This window comes from Lutra lutra, chromosome 10 (genome assembly GCF_902655055.1).
Source record: "Lutra lutra chromosome 10, mLutLut1.2, whole genome shotgun sequence".
In the NCBI taxonomy this organism is placed as follows: domain Eukaryota; kingdom Metazoa; phylum Chordata; class Mammalia; order Carnivora; family Mustelidae; genus Lutra; species Lutra lutra.
In genome coordinates, this window is record NC_062287.1 from 92,827,778 (window position 1) to 92,843,912 (window position 16,135).

At 38.4% G+C, this 16,135-nt stretch overlaps 1 long non-coding RNA gene across 1 annotated transcript in view; it reads right to left on the bottom strand.

The window, feature by feature from the left end:
- The window catches only part of LOC125080160 (uncharacterized), a 560,007-nt gene that overhangs the window by 306,015 nt on the left and 237,857 nt on the right, over nt 1-16,135 (bottom strand). The window contains exon 2 of the long non-coding RNA XR_007121227.1: nt 13,339-13,525. This is a non-coding gene — a long non-coding RNA (uncharacterized LOC125080160). The remainder of the gene's footprint in view (nt 1-13,338; nt 13,526-16,135) is intronic.

Sequence of the window (16,135 nt, forward strand, 5' to 3'; positions counted from 1 at the left end):
GAAGTAAGGACAGTAATCCAAACTATAAGGTAACGACCAGAAGTTCCAGGAATAGATCTCTGTACATTTCACTTCACAGCTAGGCTGTGGAGAATGCCTTCTAGAGAAGTTACTGACAGGTGATATTTATGAGAAGGAGGAGGCATTTCACCAATTTTTTTTTTTTCCATTTCTCTCCCTCAATCTCTTTCTCTTTGAGGCAGCAACACACAATTGTTAGATCAGAATAAGTCTTCACATTTTTTTTTCCTTCAGATGATGGATGGCAAAACTAAAATAGGTCCTCTTGAGATAATGTTTTTGAGTGTCCAGCTGGTGGAGACAGGAAAAGCAATTTCAGTGAGACAAGAGCCTTCAAGAACAGATTTGGAGAGAAAGTATTATCTTGGCCTTCTAGAAATAGAAGTGCCATGATGCAGACTGCAAGGAATGAAGATTATCCACAGAGGCCTTCTGCTGCTCACTAAAAGAAGAAATGATGGAAGGTATAAGGCCAATTTCATCTTGGCCAGCTAGCCTGCTGAAACCAATACAGGCCTAACGGGCACCATACCCTGCGGTGAACACTGACCATCTCGGGTGTGGCAGGATTATAGCAGAAACAGCCCAAATCCTTACACAGAGGACAACCTCCAACAAACCCAGCATTAACCTAGAGGACAAGTCTAGAGACTGCCACTGCTTTCCTCATGAGGAAGAGAACATTCTCAGACTCACGGTTTCAATAGAGCTACTCTATTTGCCCTCCTCAGAAGCCTACTCCCAGAGTCAAGACTCTATGCTGAATGACATCATCTAATTGTCAGTAAAATGTTTCCACTCACTGAGTAATTTTTGGTTTTTTATACTTTTTTCTTTTTTTTTTTTACTTTTCCAGCTTTATTGTGACATGATTGACAAAAAGTATATATATTTAAGATGTGCAACATGTTTTAATAGTGCAAAAATACATTGAGCACATTGTATGTGTTTTCATTCTTTCTTCTTCCCTTCCTTTCAACAATATTCATTGAAATTACTATGTGTTAGGTGCTATGGAATATAATGATCAATTCAGACAAGATCCTTGCCTGTAGGTACTGAAGAGGAGAAAAAAAAAATCCACAAGTAAACAAGATAATCGTAAAGTACAACAATATCTACTAAAAAGATGAGATATGACGTGGTTCACCCGGGAGGGCTGCCCAATTTAGAGTAGATGGCAAGAAAAGGACTTTTTGAGGAGACGGCTTTGAGTAGAGATGTGCAGTTGAAAAAGAGGACAGGCCCTTCTTACATCCAAGGTTTTTTTGGGGAACATGAACATGTACAAAGGCTTGAGGTAGGAAAGACTTTGGTATGTTCCAGGAACATTTAAAAAAAAAAAAAAAAAGCAAATGTGACTGAAACATATTAACAAGGGCGTGTCTGAGATAAACTTGGAGATACAGGTATAGATAGATTGTCCAGGGCCATAGAGACCCCAGTTCTAAGACCATTTATTATCAAAATAATAGAAAACAAATCCACATATTAAAAACGGGAGTGCCAAAATATAAAAAAGTAACTAAAAAGGGTCGTGCCATGGTTTAATTCTTAGTTTCAATTATTTAAACTGCTGCATGGCGACTGAGTTGTAAATAGGTAAGAATGGAATCTTCTACATGGATGATTGCAACCCTGAGAGAGGTGGGGAGTAATGGGTTAAACTCGCATAAGCATAAGCAATGGAAGTTCATCCCATTTAACTATTACGCCAAAAATACAAAGGAGACCTATGTCTTCACCTTTTCAGGGATGAGTTAACAAAAGCTCCTAGTGACTGCTGCCTAAAATCACTCAGCTTCTCAGTGACAGAGTCAAGACTCAAACCCAGATTGGTGTGGCTCAAAGGCAAGTTTCCATTCTCGTAGACTTTGGATTTATGCCTCTTTAGGAGGTTTGGCAAAGGAACTTAAAGTAAGCTTCAGGGATCCCTAACACTCAGCGATGCTTGCTCTGAACCAGCAGTGTTCTAAGAATTTCCCATGCATTGGCAAACTTGATTTCCCCAACAATTATGCGAAGTTCAAACTGTTAGTATCCTCATTTTGCAGAGAAGCAATTTGCGTCTTAGAGAAGTTAAACTAGTAAATGTCAAAGGCAAAACTTCAAACCAGGTAGGTTAGCTCTGAAGCCATGCATTTAACCACTAAGCAATTTAAGAATAATTGTCCTCTGCTGGCCAGTGTTTCCACATCAAGGAAACACCCAGGAAAATAGCCACCATTAACCCCTTTTCAAATTGCAATTAAGATAAGGATTTACACAAAACATAGAAAAGCTTTTTGTGGCAATTTCATCAAAATGCTAAAGATTAGACAGGCAGGGCTTCCCACACACCTCACACGAGAATAAGAGAACATCTCTAAAAGAAAGCGAACAAAAGATTTGTCTTTTAACGGCTCTCAAGTCTCAGAATCAACATTTCTAGGTCTGCTTTTGCTCATATCAATGTAGGAGACAGATTGAAATGCCAAACGGAACTGCTTGGTGTTTTAGAAAAAGCGGTCTCTCATAAGCAGCCTGAACTCAAAACACATTTGTTCGCTATCTTCTGCAAATTTGCAACAAGTTGGGTTTATAGATTCTTTTTTTTTTTTTTTAAAGATTTTATTTATTTATTTGACAGAGAGAAATCACAAGTAAGCAGAGAGGCAGGCAGAGAGAGAGGAGGAAGCAGGCTCCCCGCTGAGCAGAAAGCCCGATGTGGGGCTCGAACCCAGGACCTGGGATCATGACCTGAGCCGAAGGCAGCGGCTTAACCCACTGAGCCACCCAGGCGCCCCGGGTTTATAGATTCTTAAAATTAATCACAAAACAATCTCATATCCCAACAGAACAGGAATGACATAAAATGGGCTGTCTTCATTCTCTGCTAGCGCCCCAGGAGTATCCCCACAAAGCTCAAAAACCAACTTGAACAGCTAGAACTTTGCTCACAGTTCCCATCCCCCATCTCCACCATGACCTTACCACTTGCTGTAGAATTACTCTGCCATTTCCATAGGCCCCTTGACTGCGCCAGGTCTCACCACCTTAATATGTAAAATTTAGCTAATTTAGGCTTTGCAGGGATACATAGCTGAATCTCTTGCTCCAACTGAGAATCTTAGTGTGTCAGAGAGAAGACAAACAACAGACACTTGATGTCTTCCCCAACTGATTTAACTATCGCTAATAATAATTAGGGATTACTTGAAACTTTGCATGTATAGTCTCATTGAATTTCATAACAAAGGAGGACAGTATTGTCATTCTTACTTTTCGTAGGAATGTTAAGGTCACTTAATCAGAATTACAACCCTAGGTGTCTGATTCTAGACATTTATCTATTCTCTCATATATTCCTAAGTATATAGTATAGGATATATAGTATAAATGTATATTTTCTGAAGTACTACATAATATGGTATATAGATTAAAATACAGAGTATATATTCCTAACCATACTGTAATACGCTTAAGATGCCAGCACTAATCCCCCCCCCCTTTTTCCCCAATGGGATTCACAACATGCCATGCAATGTGGATTGGGCCAGTAGACTCTACACAGCTTAGTCTCTGGTTTTCAATCCTATATGCAAATTTATAATCACCCTGGGAGCTTTTTTAAAAAGTGCTGATTATGCCCTTTCCTGGCCTGGAGGATTCTGGTTTAACTGCTCTTCCTCAGTCTCTAAATTTCCTCTATCCATCCCTCTGGTGATTATAAAGATTTTAGGGTGGGCTTTGAATATAATTGCTCTGAGCAAATTAATGTAACCCTACTTGTACAGCCTGAATTGTCTCCCCAAAATTCATATATTAAAGCTCTAACCGTCAATATGACTGTGTTTGGACATAGGCACTTTAAGGACATAATTAAGGTTAAGTAAAAGAGGTCAAAAGGGTGCGGCCCTCATCTGATAGGACTGGTGTCTTTTTAAAAAGAGAAAAAGAGGGGCACCTGGGTGGCTCAGTGGGTTAAAGCCTCTGCATTCGGCTCAGGTCATGATCCCAGGGTCCTGGGATCGAGCCCCACGTCCGGCTCTCTGCTCAACAGGGAACGTGCTTTCCCCTCTCTCTCTCTATCTGCCTCTCCGCCTACTTGGGATCTCTGTCTGTCAAATAAATAAATAAAATCTTTAAATAAATAAATAAAAAGAGAAAAAGACACCAGTAGTGTGTGCACAGGTTGAAGAGATCATGTGAGGACACAGCAAGAAAGTGGCCATTGGCAAGCCAAAGAGAAACCTCACCAAAACCCAACCGTGGCACCTTGATCTTAAACTTGGACTTCTCAGTCTCCAGAACTGTGAGAAAATAGATTTCTATTGTTTAAGCTGCCCAGTCTGTTGTGTTATGGCAGCCTGAGCTGACTAATACAAGTGACAAGTGACTGAAAGGGGTCTAGCATCTGAATGTGAATAGAAAGGCACTAGGGCCAGCAGCCAGGGGCATTCATCCCTCTTGCCCTTATGGAGGCCAGGCTAGGAATGGAGTGAATATAGAGGGAAGGAGCTTCAAATACTGGAAAGGAACAGAGCCTCACAGTTTGTTATTTGAATACGGTTCAACGATGGTGAGGAGGGAGTAGAGGCAAGCTGAGGACAAGACACACACACACACACACACACACACACACACACACTCCCAGGTGGGATATTACCACATTCCTCAGGCACTTCTGGCTGCCCTAAAGCTAAGGGAAGAAAAAACAAATGGTTAACTTCTAGAGATCACTATCCCACAAGAAAAGAGTCTCCCTCATTTTACAAAAGTCTTAGTGATTTACAGGAAAAAAGCATTCTTATCAATAAACTAACTTCCAGAAGGAAACTCCTAACTCTCTTAAAGTTAATGCTTTACTGGAGGGAAAAATCCTAACTTGACAATGGCAAGGCCTCCAGTATCTTGTAGGTCTTTTTTAGCTTAAGAAAGTTTTTTTTAAAACGTCCCTTTTTCCTTATCCCCAACTCTCAAGTATGTAATCAGCCTCTCCCGCCGCCATAACCCCAGTACAGGAGCCCTTTCTGCCCACAGGTCCTGTCCCTGTGCTTTAATAAGTTCACCATTTTGCACCAAAGATGTCTCAGGAATTCTTTCTTGGCTCTTGACTCTGGTTGCCACCAAACCTACCAACATCCCAAAACCTACATCACTGGGAAGGAGCACTACCGAGAAAAGACGGGAACTCTAAGAATGAGTCTTACAATATCCTTACTTCTTTCTCCATTGCAGGGTAAGGGCAGACTGTGCTCTTCCCTATTACCCCCTACTAGATGCTATGGAGTCCCTGCATCTCTCCAATTATTCTGAGACCAACTACTCTTTACTTTGTGTTTGTGTATACTTTAAGATAGGACCAATGTATGTGGAGGGAGAGTGAAGGAGACTTATAACGGGTCCTGTACCATGAACGGTTTTGGAACATTTGGAGACAGAGCATAGTCTATCCACAGCAAAGTTTTCTAATCAAGATTACTTTTGATCTGGGGCTTTTTCCAGTGCCTTGATGAAAGAGTGAATTGCAACCTTTTTTAAAAAGTATTTGCGGATTAAATAAAATGTGAAGGTGACTACAGTATTAAGAAATTAATCGAGGGCTGCCAGACAGTGAGGATACAATTTTCACAATGAACGCTACAGCTGAATATCTTCCAGGATCATGACTGTGCTTAGAATGTGCGGTCTAAAATAAAAATGTAAGCTCTCAGAGGAATTGCACTGAATTGAAAAAAATCTGCTAAGAACTAGGCTTAAGCCTGGAACCTTTAGCTTTCTTCTCTATGAAATAGAGAAAACAAAGTCTACCTCCTATGATTTCTGGAGAAGTGAATGTGTTAACATTCTAGAATCTTCTCAAATAGTGCTAGGATAGGGGCTTCAGAGATGTTATTTGATTTTCTTACTTCCTTTCCTAATTCTCGTTTCTATCCTTTGGTTATTGACAAGTTAAAATCACGCTGATGCTCAGTTTCTATACATTGTAAATAACATTGTATGGTGACAGATGGCCACTACACTTGGGGTGACCATAGCCTAACATACAGAGTTGTCCAATCACTATGTTGTACACCTTAAACTAACGTAACATCATGTGTCAATTACACTCAAATAAAAAAATATATATATGGGAAAAACATTTGCATAGGATTATGACAGGATATGTATTAAATACTCCATAAAATGGCTTGGTAACATACCAAGTCCTATGACAACATTTGTTTATATTATATAAAATTATATAGAGATTTGGGCATTAATCCCCAACTGGGATCTTTTCTCATACAGGTATCTCCCTTTCATAAATAGCTGTGAGGCTGAAGAGATGAAAACTGACAGAGAAAGTGTTAGCCCATTCATTTTAATTTAGTTTAAGCATCCATCACTAACCAACAGGTCATAGGACTGTCTGTTTATGTCTACTCCCTGAATCTTCTCTGCCACGTAGTGAATGTGCCACAAACTACAAAGGTTTAGTGCTACAAATTTGGAATGATCACATTACTTCTTTGAGCAGCAAAGTTGCTAGCTCTCAGTTATACAGCATGAAATCATACCAGGCTTTATATGTTAGGGTTGACAGACCCATGCACGTTATAGCAATTACGTGTAGGATGAATACACACTTCTGTACATAACGCTCGGTACCTTTCACATTTCTCTTCTCTTTGAATTACTCAATTGCCCTCCCAAGAGCCTTAATGAAACTAGACATAAACTGAATTACATTCTTTTAAAACTAGAACAATCACACATCAACTTCCATTGAGCCCCTTCCTGGAGATCTATCTGGTGCATATAGCACCGTGAAAGCACATTTTGACCTCCATTTCTTCCTCTCATTTGTTTATTCTAGAAAAAAATTTGACTTGATCTCATTAAAATATCCTTAAATGCACTAAATCTTGCATTAGGAGAAAGTCATATGAAGCTTTTACACTAACCTGTTGTCCCATTCTCTATCCTGGGCTGACAGTTTGTGGTCTACTAGTTTGTGAATTAGCTGCCTGCCACATTTAGCTAGGTGAAGCCTTGAAATCTGTTTTCGATGAGAAAAAAAGGGACCTCCCTACTTTCCTCCAAGTAAGGAGTATATGAAGGACATCTTCAGTCAGTGTTGACCATGTCATCATAGGTGTCTACTCCTACAGTGAGTTTTAGTGACAGAGTGACCCAGGTAAGAGGAGGAGAAGCTCTAGGTTACCAGGCTGCCACTTGGTAAATTACTTCCTGGAGTACATGTCCAGATCCTAGAAGAAAGACCACTATACCAGGTGTGTGTCAGGGACCACAGACACTCTGCTTGGTTCTCAATAAAAATAAAAAATAAAATCTTATACTAGCGAATAGCTGGCAATCACCTACAATTGAAAAATATATATATATTTAATTGTGGTTCATTTAGTTAAAATATATTCTGAAGTTATTAAAAATAAAAAAAGGTTACAAAGGATGTTTAACATGAAAAGTTTATGATGATAAATTGTTTAGTCATGATTCCGCCTTCATCTCCTCCACTCCCAGTTCCTGTTTTTAATTAATGAAGGTGTTACTTTTTCTATGAAAGCTTTATTGAGAAGTAATTCCCATACAAAAAGTTGCTCATTTAAAGTGCATAATTCACCTACCTCTTCCTTTTTTATTTTTAGATCCTTAGGGGTGAAAAAAAAAAAGTGCACAATCCTGTGGTTTTTAGCATAATCACAGAGACGGGCAGTAATCATTAATATCTAATTTTAGAACATTTCATCATTTCGAAAAGAAATCCCATCCCATTAGCAATCACCTCTCAGTGTCTCTTGCCTCCAGCCCTGGCCACCAGTAATCTACTTTTTTTGTTTCTGTGGATTCACCTGTTTTGGACATACCAGGTAAAAGGAGTAATAGGATACATGGCAATCTGTGTCTACCATTTTACTGCCATAATGTGTTCACGGTTCACACATGGTGAGGCGCATATTGATACTTGATTCCTTTCCAGTGGCAAATAATTTTCTATTGTACAAAGTATTATGGTTTTTTTTAAATTTATTATCAGTTGATATATATTTGGGTTGTTTCCATTTTAGGGTTATTATGAATAATAATAATAATAATATTACTATGAGCATTCATGTTCAAGTTTTTGGTTGACATATGTTCGATTGTCTTAGGTATATACCTTTTAGAATTTCTTAAGAATTTCTGGAATTTCTGGATCATATGGTAACTATTTTAACATTTAACATTGAACTATGTTTAGCATTTTAACATCAAACTGCTTTACAAAGGCAGTACTAGTTCACATTCCCATTATGTCATTGAAAAAACAAAAACCAAAAAACCTCAAACAAAATAACTTTAGACTACTTAATTTTAGCACACTGTAACTATGGAGGCTACAGAATTTTTTTTCTTTTGCCTTTTTATTTATTTATTTATTTATTTTTAAGATTTTATTTATTTCTTTGACAGACAGAGATCACAAGTAGGCAGAGAGGCAGGCAGAGAGAGAGAGAGAGGGAAGCAGGCTCCCTGCTGAGCAGAGAGCCCGATGCGGGACTCGATCCCAGGACCCTGAGATCACGACCTGAGCCGAAGGCAGCGGCTCAACCCACTGAGCCACCCAGGCGCCCCTCTTTTGCCTTTTTAAAGTTCTGATCTATACTACTGCCATCTTACTGCACCAAGATTTAGCCCTTGCAATTTTTCATTCTAAAAGATTATCTCTACTCATTGCCGTTATGAATTTAAGCAAACCTGGAGACCAGAGAGAGAGAATGTAGAGCTATGAGATTCAGTCCCTCCCTGTTGAATGTTCCTGTTTTGTTTTGTTTTTGTGCAGGGGAGGAGGTTATATAGACCAAATTCAGGATGCAGAGAAAATAGAGTAGTAAAGGTAGATAAGTAAACTACCCAGTAAGCAATCAACATTAACTTTGCTTTTTTATATCAAGGAGAAAAAAATGACATTGAGATAACAACTTGGAGATCAGTAAATTGAAATCAGTAAACTCCCAAATTAGGAGGTGAAAAATAGGTTTGGGGATTAAAAAATGCCATTTTTCCCTTTAAAGACATTCTTTGTGCAAATAGAAGCAGGTAGAAATTGAAAACAAATTTCACTAAATGCCAGTGCTTCCAACAGCCCAGTGTGTGAAAATCCAGCTGTTCTTTTCTACTTCGTACATTAGCAGTAATAAAGGCAAAGACGATGCCTTCCTTATTTGCTGACAGTTGTGTTGATGATGCAGGAGGCAAAATAGCATTTCTCTTCTGGGCAATGTTAATTATGGAGTGCTGACAGGAGTTCAAAAATAAATCCCAATCCTTCCAGTCAATGCCCCACATCAATATTATATGAGAAATGCGTAACCCACTGACAGGCTTGAGGGAAGGGCACATTCTGCCTGCTGCTTCCTCTTTCTCAAGAAATAAGATTCATGGTAGATTTAAAAACAAGTAAGAATAAGAGGTTATATCAGAATAGCAATTTACAAATATATCTATTATCTACCTTTTATATTTATATTGCTCATTTGAGTCTTTGAAGCAGAAAGAAAATGTAACCTTATGCTTTTTTTCCCCCCAAGTGATAAAACAGAGTCTAAGAAATTAAGTGGCACAGGAAATTAGTAAAAGAAAGAGGATTTTTTTATTCCAGGCTTCTGTATTTTCATCTAATTCTAGAACTTTTTTGTCTTTCAGAACGAATTTCTGGGCACAGTCCAGCAATTCTCAAGTTATTTATGTGGACAATGAGTCAGATTTTTTTGTAATTTGGGCCATATGATGAATTGTGTGTGACCACACCACACAGTTTTTTTGGCCATGCACACTTCTTGCTGGAAATGTGTTAATGATGCTAACCTACAATATTTAGAACATTTGAAATTTATTACCAGCGTGACTATTGTCAAAAATACAAGGGAGATTTAATAAGCATTTATTAACCTCTACTATAGTTTTTACTAGAGCACCTTAAGGTAAGTATTATGATCCTCATCTTTTGAAGCAATAAAGTAATAGTGGCGAAGGTTAGCTAGGTCAACTAACCAACTGAAGAAATGCTCATGGTTCAAATGTAAGTTTGATCTCAAAGCCCCACACTTTTATAACGTGCTTGAGAAAATGTAGTTCAGCTTTAAAAAGGTGTTGTTCCTTTGAACCAGTGATTTCACATCTAGGACTGTATCCTAAGAAAATCAAGGGCGTATACTATGATTTAGTCCTAAGAATCTTTGTACCAGTGGCGTTCACAGTTGCCAAAAAATGTAAGTAGCCTAAAAAGGGCTCAGTTAAACTGTGTTCTATCCACATCCTATAGTATGCAACCATTAAAATAGTATGCAATACTATGCAATAGTATGCAACCATTAAAAAATTTATAACAGAAAATTATTTATTGGAAAAAGAGTAAGAGAACATATACTCTTTTTGGTAAATTCCACTTAACTTGCAGAATTCAGTTAGGTATTACTTCTTCAATGGAGTGTGTCTTCAGCCTGTTTCTTATTCCAAATAATATTAGGCTGACTCTCTTCTGTGTTCCAGTAAGTCTACGCATATGGTGAATGGTAGTATGCTGACTTATCTGGTATCTGTCTCCCCTTATAGGTTATGACTTCCTCAAGGTCACAGAAAGTTTACACCTTTATCATTATCCCACTCATATCTAATTCACTGATTCACAATTAATAGGAAGTAGTCAATAAACATTCACTGAAAGAATACATGAGTGATGCTTCAGCAGTGTGTCCAACCTATCCCATGTTAAAGATCGGATACAAAATAAGGCTTGGATGGCTTACTAGGGAAAACTGTCATGCTTACTTATAACGAGAGGAGAAAGAACCTGAAGTTGAGCTGCCCTTGACCTTATCTTGCTGTCTGAAAGCAGAAAGGGATTACAATCTCTACATACCTGTAACCCATTCACTTCATGGCATGGTCTAGCCATACCCTGACCACAATAGTCTGACAATAAACTGAGATAATGTGGGGGTTTTAAAGTGATATGAACACACTTCTATAGGATACATTAAAAGATTTCCCCAAATACATCTCTCTAAAGTAGCTTTAAAATTTTTTTATAGATTTTGTGTATATATCTATTTTATGAGGATAGAGGTCTTTAGCATTTGTTACATAAAGCCACTAGATCTAAAATGTTTAAATTTCAAGGATAGATTCTACATTGTTTTTGCCATATTGTTTTGCTTAATTTCATTTGTTAAGTCAAGATTTTTGTTTTTGTTTTTACTTTGAGACTGTGGTGAGCTTTTAACAAAGCCCATTAAAATGTAGTGAATGAGAGGATTTGTTCATTATTCTTTTCTGTAGACATTACAGTACAGCAGAAATGCTTCCAACAAGATTACAAAAATTCCTCTGGGAATGAGAAAAGAAAGTTGCTATTTGGAGTTCACTGGGGATGAAGATCCCTTTCACCCTTGGCATCTCTACAGTCAGTATTTTCAAATTATGTAAAGAAAGTCAGAGAGAGGGTCATCGGGAACAAAGTCAAATGGATAAGGGCCAGGAAAAGGGAAAAAAAAAAAAAAACAAAACCCAAAGCAAATTTACAGAAGTCAAAACAGAAAATTGCCTTCAACTAATACTTAAGAAAACTTCACATCTTGAATTTCAGTTGGGTATATATGTGCTTTGATGTAAAGGTGTAGCCAGATTTAGAACCACGACATTTTTCATTGCCTGGAGGAGTTTTTCTTTGCCAGAGTATTGTTGCCCAGCAGAACCATCACATACTATGGCTTAATATTCTGCCTCTAAGATTAGACGGGAAATGTTGGCAGGGGAAAACATCAGATGGCTGCCTTCACTTTGTCCATTCTATACCCTGCTGAGCTGGGATTACATGTAGAGCTATGAGATTCAGTCCCTCCCTGTTGAATGTTCCTGTTTTGTTTTGTTTTTGTGCAGAGGAGGAGGTTATATAGACCAAAAAATGGATGATCACCAAAGAAGAGTAGCTTTCCAAAACATGAACCACGATCCCCCACATACATCTGTAAATCTGAAAGTACATGTAATCACAAGAGTTTTTTTTTTAAATGACTTTGGTAATATTGACCCTTCCCACTGAAAACCAAATGATTTGGATGTGGTAAATAAGAAAAGATGATCACTTTTTCCATCTCATTATATTCACACGTAAAGAAGTCTTGGTATGAAAAATCCTTCCCTTCACCTCTACCTATTTTAATATATATAACTAAAAGCAATACCTTCATATCCTAAGAAAACGCAGATGATTTAATAATCAATTTTCATAGCAAAGAGTCATCATTCCTTTCCTACTCCAAGAATAAATATTCATGGAGTGACAACTTTGCTTTAACTAATATCTATGTATGGGGTGTATGTAACAATTAACAAAACAGATCACAGCCCTGACTTCATGAACCTCTTATTTGGTAGTAAAGATGTTTTCACTATTAAACTGCTAACAATTTCTCGTAGCTTAAGACATTTCATATTTATCAAGTTTATAAATGTATAAAGTTAAACTGAGGAATACTGGAAAGAAATTAGATACTGAGACATATACAAATAAAATTCAATGTAACAAATAACTCTGTAATTATATAACCTAAATGACACAGATACAAGCCTTTAATCTCATTAACTCTAGTTTAAAATCTCCTGAACATACCCACACATAGCACAGAAGTCACAAACTTTGTATCTGGACTCATCATCTCCTCTAAGAAACTGTCCTCATTCATCCTCACACAAATTCCAGGGACCAAGCCTATCAAGTTCATGGTCAACAACATATCCTCTTAAAGTAACTCACAGCCAAATTAAATTTCACATTCTAATTGAGTGTAAAGTACCAGAATAGTGAGTTATAAGGGCTAGACATAGGTGAATACTACATAAATATTTCAAATGGTCCTTTAGAAACAGGAGACAAAAATATATGGCCGGAAATGTATACACTGTCAACGGTGATGTTGCTTGAAACACACATCTGGATAGTTATATAAAGTTCTTCTCACACATTATTTAAGACTGGGAAAACTCTTGAATAAAAGTTCCACCACTTCATGGCTGGGTCAAAGCCAAGGATTAATTTTCCTAACCTCTCCTGGTGAACTCTCAGTTACAAATGCTGACATAATAGATTCGGGCTGGAAGCTACAATTTTGCTACATTATAGAACTGTATCCAAAGTTTGGGACCTCAGTTCCAAATCACTCTAGAAGGGCTGGTTTTCCACCCCACCATGCAGCTAATGAGCCCCACAATTCAACATGGGGACCCCTTTCGCGTCTTACGTCTGGCGTTCCAGTTCCCTGGGCAACCAGCATGGAGAAGATCGCTCACCTGCTACTGTTCTGTCTCTGTAAGTTTTCCCCTCAATGAAAGTCTGGTCCCGGCTTCCGTGTGTGCTTTCAGCTCATTCACTTGTGATTACTTGATATTAGATGATTTTGGACAAGTTAATTCTCTGTGAGCCTCAGTATCCTCTTCATCAAATAGGGATAATGACAGTAAACACTTCATTTGGTTTCTGTGAGGATTAAATGAGATAATCTATGTCAAGTGTTTATCACCGCACCCGCATGTAGTGATCATCCAAAAATGCTAGCTATTATTAAAATGTAGGATTTAATTCCAGGGGATTTTTAGTACAAATAAGGAGATCGTATCACATCTTAAAAGGAACTACAAAATAAACTTGAGAGCTTTCAAGAAAAGACATAGAGAGCCCTCATTCTATAATCAGTGACTCTGTTGCCAAGATGATAGAATTATTTGACGACGGAGTTAGGTCTGAGTTCCGGGTCAGGGATATTTATCCTGTAGAAGACACAAAGCAGACTCCTGCTTAAGTCCCTAGACACCTTTCAAAAAAGGAGAATGGAGAGGCAGGGTGTGAAGGAAAGAGAGCCCAGTGAAGGGCTTGGCCTTCCTACACAATTATTCATTTATTCACTCATCTAAGCACCATCTCCTTATTCAGCGGTTCCATATTACAATTGCCGGTGCTAAGCACCATGGTGAAGTAAGAGGAACAATCAGGAAACACTGAGAAGAATTCACTTGTTTAAAACTTGGGCCACGCATGCCAGTCTCCAAAGGAGGCTCTGGCCCCCTGCAGAGCACATGGAAGTCAGCTAGAGCAGAGTGTTTAAGCAATTAAGCAATCAATTCTGGTAAAATGCCGAGGTAGCAAATTCAGTCACGGTCAAATATGTCAAAGAGCTGGAACTTGAAGGCTTACACACCAGCATACTGATCCTGTCAGAGAAGAGGCTTATATTCTCACAACTACGGCTGTCCAATTTGGCAGAAAAGGACTTGGATCTAGGACTGTGCTAACACAGTTGATGGATTCTAGCTCTTAATCATGCCAGGGGAGGGGCTACTACTTCCCTAATTAGTTTCACAAAAGCCTCCTGAAGTGCAATGGTTTGGATTTGCCAGGTCCTTGTATACCGCCCCCAAAGTACAGGAGGAAACTGGAGAGCACATACCCCCACCATTGTGAATGCCTCCAATACAATGTTCTTTTTATCAGTCCCACTGTGTGAGCTTCCTGGTGTTTTGTCCTGGTTTGATCAACACACTTGTTATTCTTAAGAAACTCATCATGTAAAAGAGAATGAGACTCCTAAGTGTATTATTAAACTAATAAAATTAATAGAATGAGAGGCTATAGGGGAAAAGTTCATGCCATGTCAAGGGGAGATCATCCCTTTCCTTAACTGATAAGCATTCAGCTCTCTTGGAAGGGTTGGAGAGAAGCCAATCCTAAATCTCAGATCACTTCCCTCCCCATGAGAAGGAGAATGCTTCTCTTGGGTAAGATTAGTGCACCTGTACCATCTACTCTTGAAAGGTAAGAGGCAGTTTCGATCCCTACATGTAATTAACTGGCTCTGTAACTATACATTCTCACCATATACCTCAAGGGGCCAGTTTTAGGGGGGATGACAGAACTCTGTTTTGGCCTTTTATACAAAGTGTATTTCTCGGTACAGCTTTACTGATAACGACATTGATATTTAAATGTCTGAAAAAGTCAAAACTTCCTTGTCCACCTTTTAACAGGTGAGAACTTGAAAGAGACATTTAATTCAATGTCTCTTTTTTTTTTTTTTCAAAATTTTTTTTTAAGATTTTATTTATTTATTTGACAGACAGAGATCACAAGTAGACATAGAGGCAGGCAGAGAGAGAGGAGGAAGCAGGCTCCCCGCTGAGCGAAGAGCCCGATACGGGGCTCGATCCCAGGACCCTGGGATCATGACCCGAGCTGAAGGCAGAGGCTTTAACCCACTGAGCCACCCAGGTGCCCCTCAATGTCTCTTTTAAATTTCACTTTTTTAAAAATTCAGACCTGAATTTGAACCCTACTTGATAGTAGGAAGATTGAATTCAATCTTGAAATGTCAGCTGTACTCCTTTCCCCAAGGCCATATCTCTTTCAGTGGTTTGTGTGAGCATTAACTGAGGTGACCGACAATAAGTAGTCCTAATTCTGCTTGCGCGATAGGAGTAAAGAGAAGATACGAAGAGAAGTCTAGACAAAGAATCTTGAAAGATTAAGGGATGGGGCGGGGGTTGAGTCTTGATATTGGAAACTTTCCATTTTTTTTTCAGTTACTTTAAATACAGGAAATATTATAAAAATTTAGCAGATGACTAAAAATATTTTTTGAAAATTTCTTTCAAATTTTGACACCACCATTTTGAACCAAGAGCTTAAGTATTACAGCAACAGCAGAGGAGAACATTTAATAAACCACTGTGGAAGTGAAAACCTCAGTCCAGGCCACTCCCCGTCAGAGGACACTGTTCTCCATGTGTCAATTAAAATGCAATTCCCTTAGAATGGGCACAGAGTAGTTCTATTACCAGACAGGACTGTTTTTACTACTAGCAGTGGTTTAATGATTTTATGTCATCACAATAATAGAAACATGACATTCAACTGTGACTACAGCTTGTATGAGTTTATTTTTGAAAAGCTGATTTTGTAGAGGACATGAAAATGTGGAGTCTTGGTTCCTGTTTATTTCCCAGAAGGATTAGCCAGTAACTTCCACACATCGTCCCTTCTGTGGAACTTTGGTGACTTTCTGAAATGAGTGTGGTGATTTGAAGTTTCCAGCAG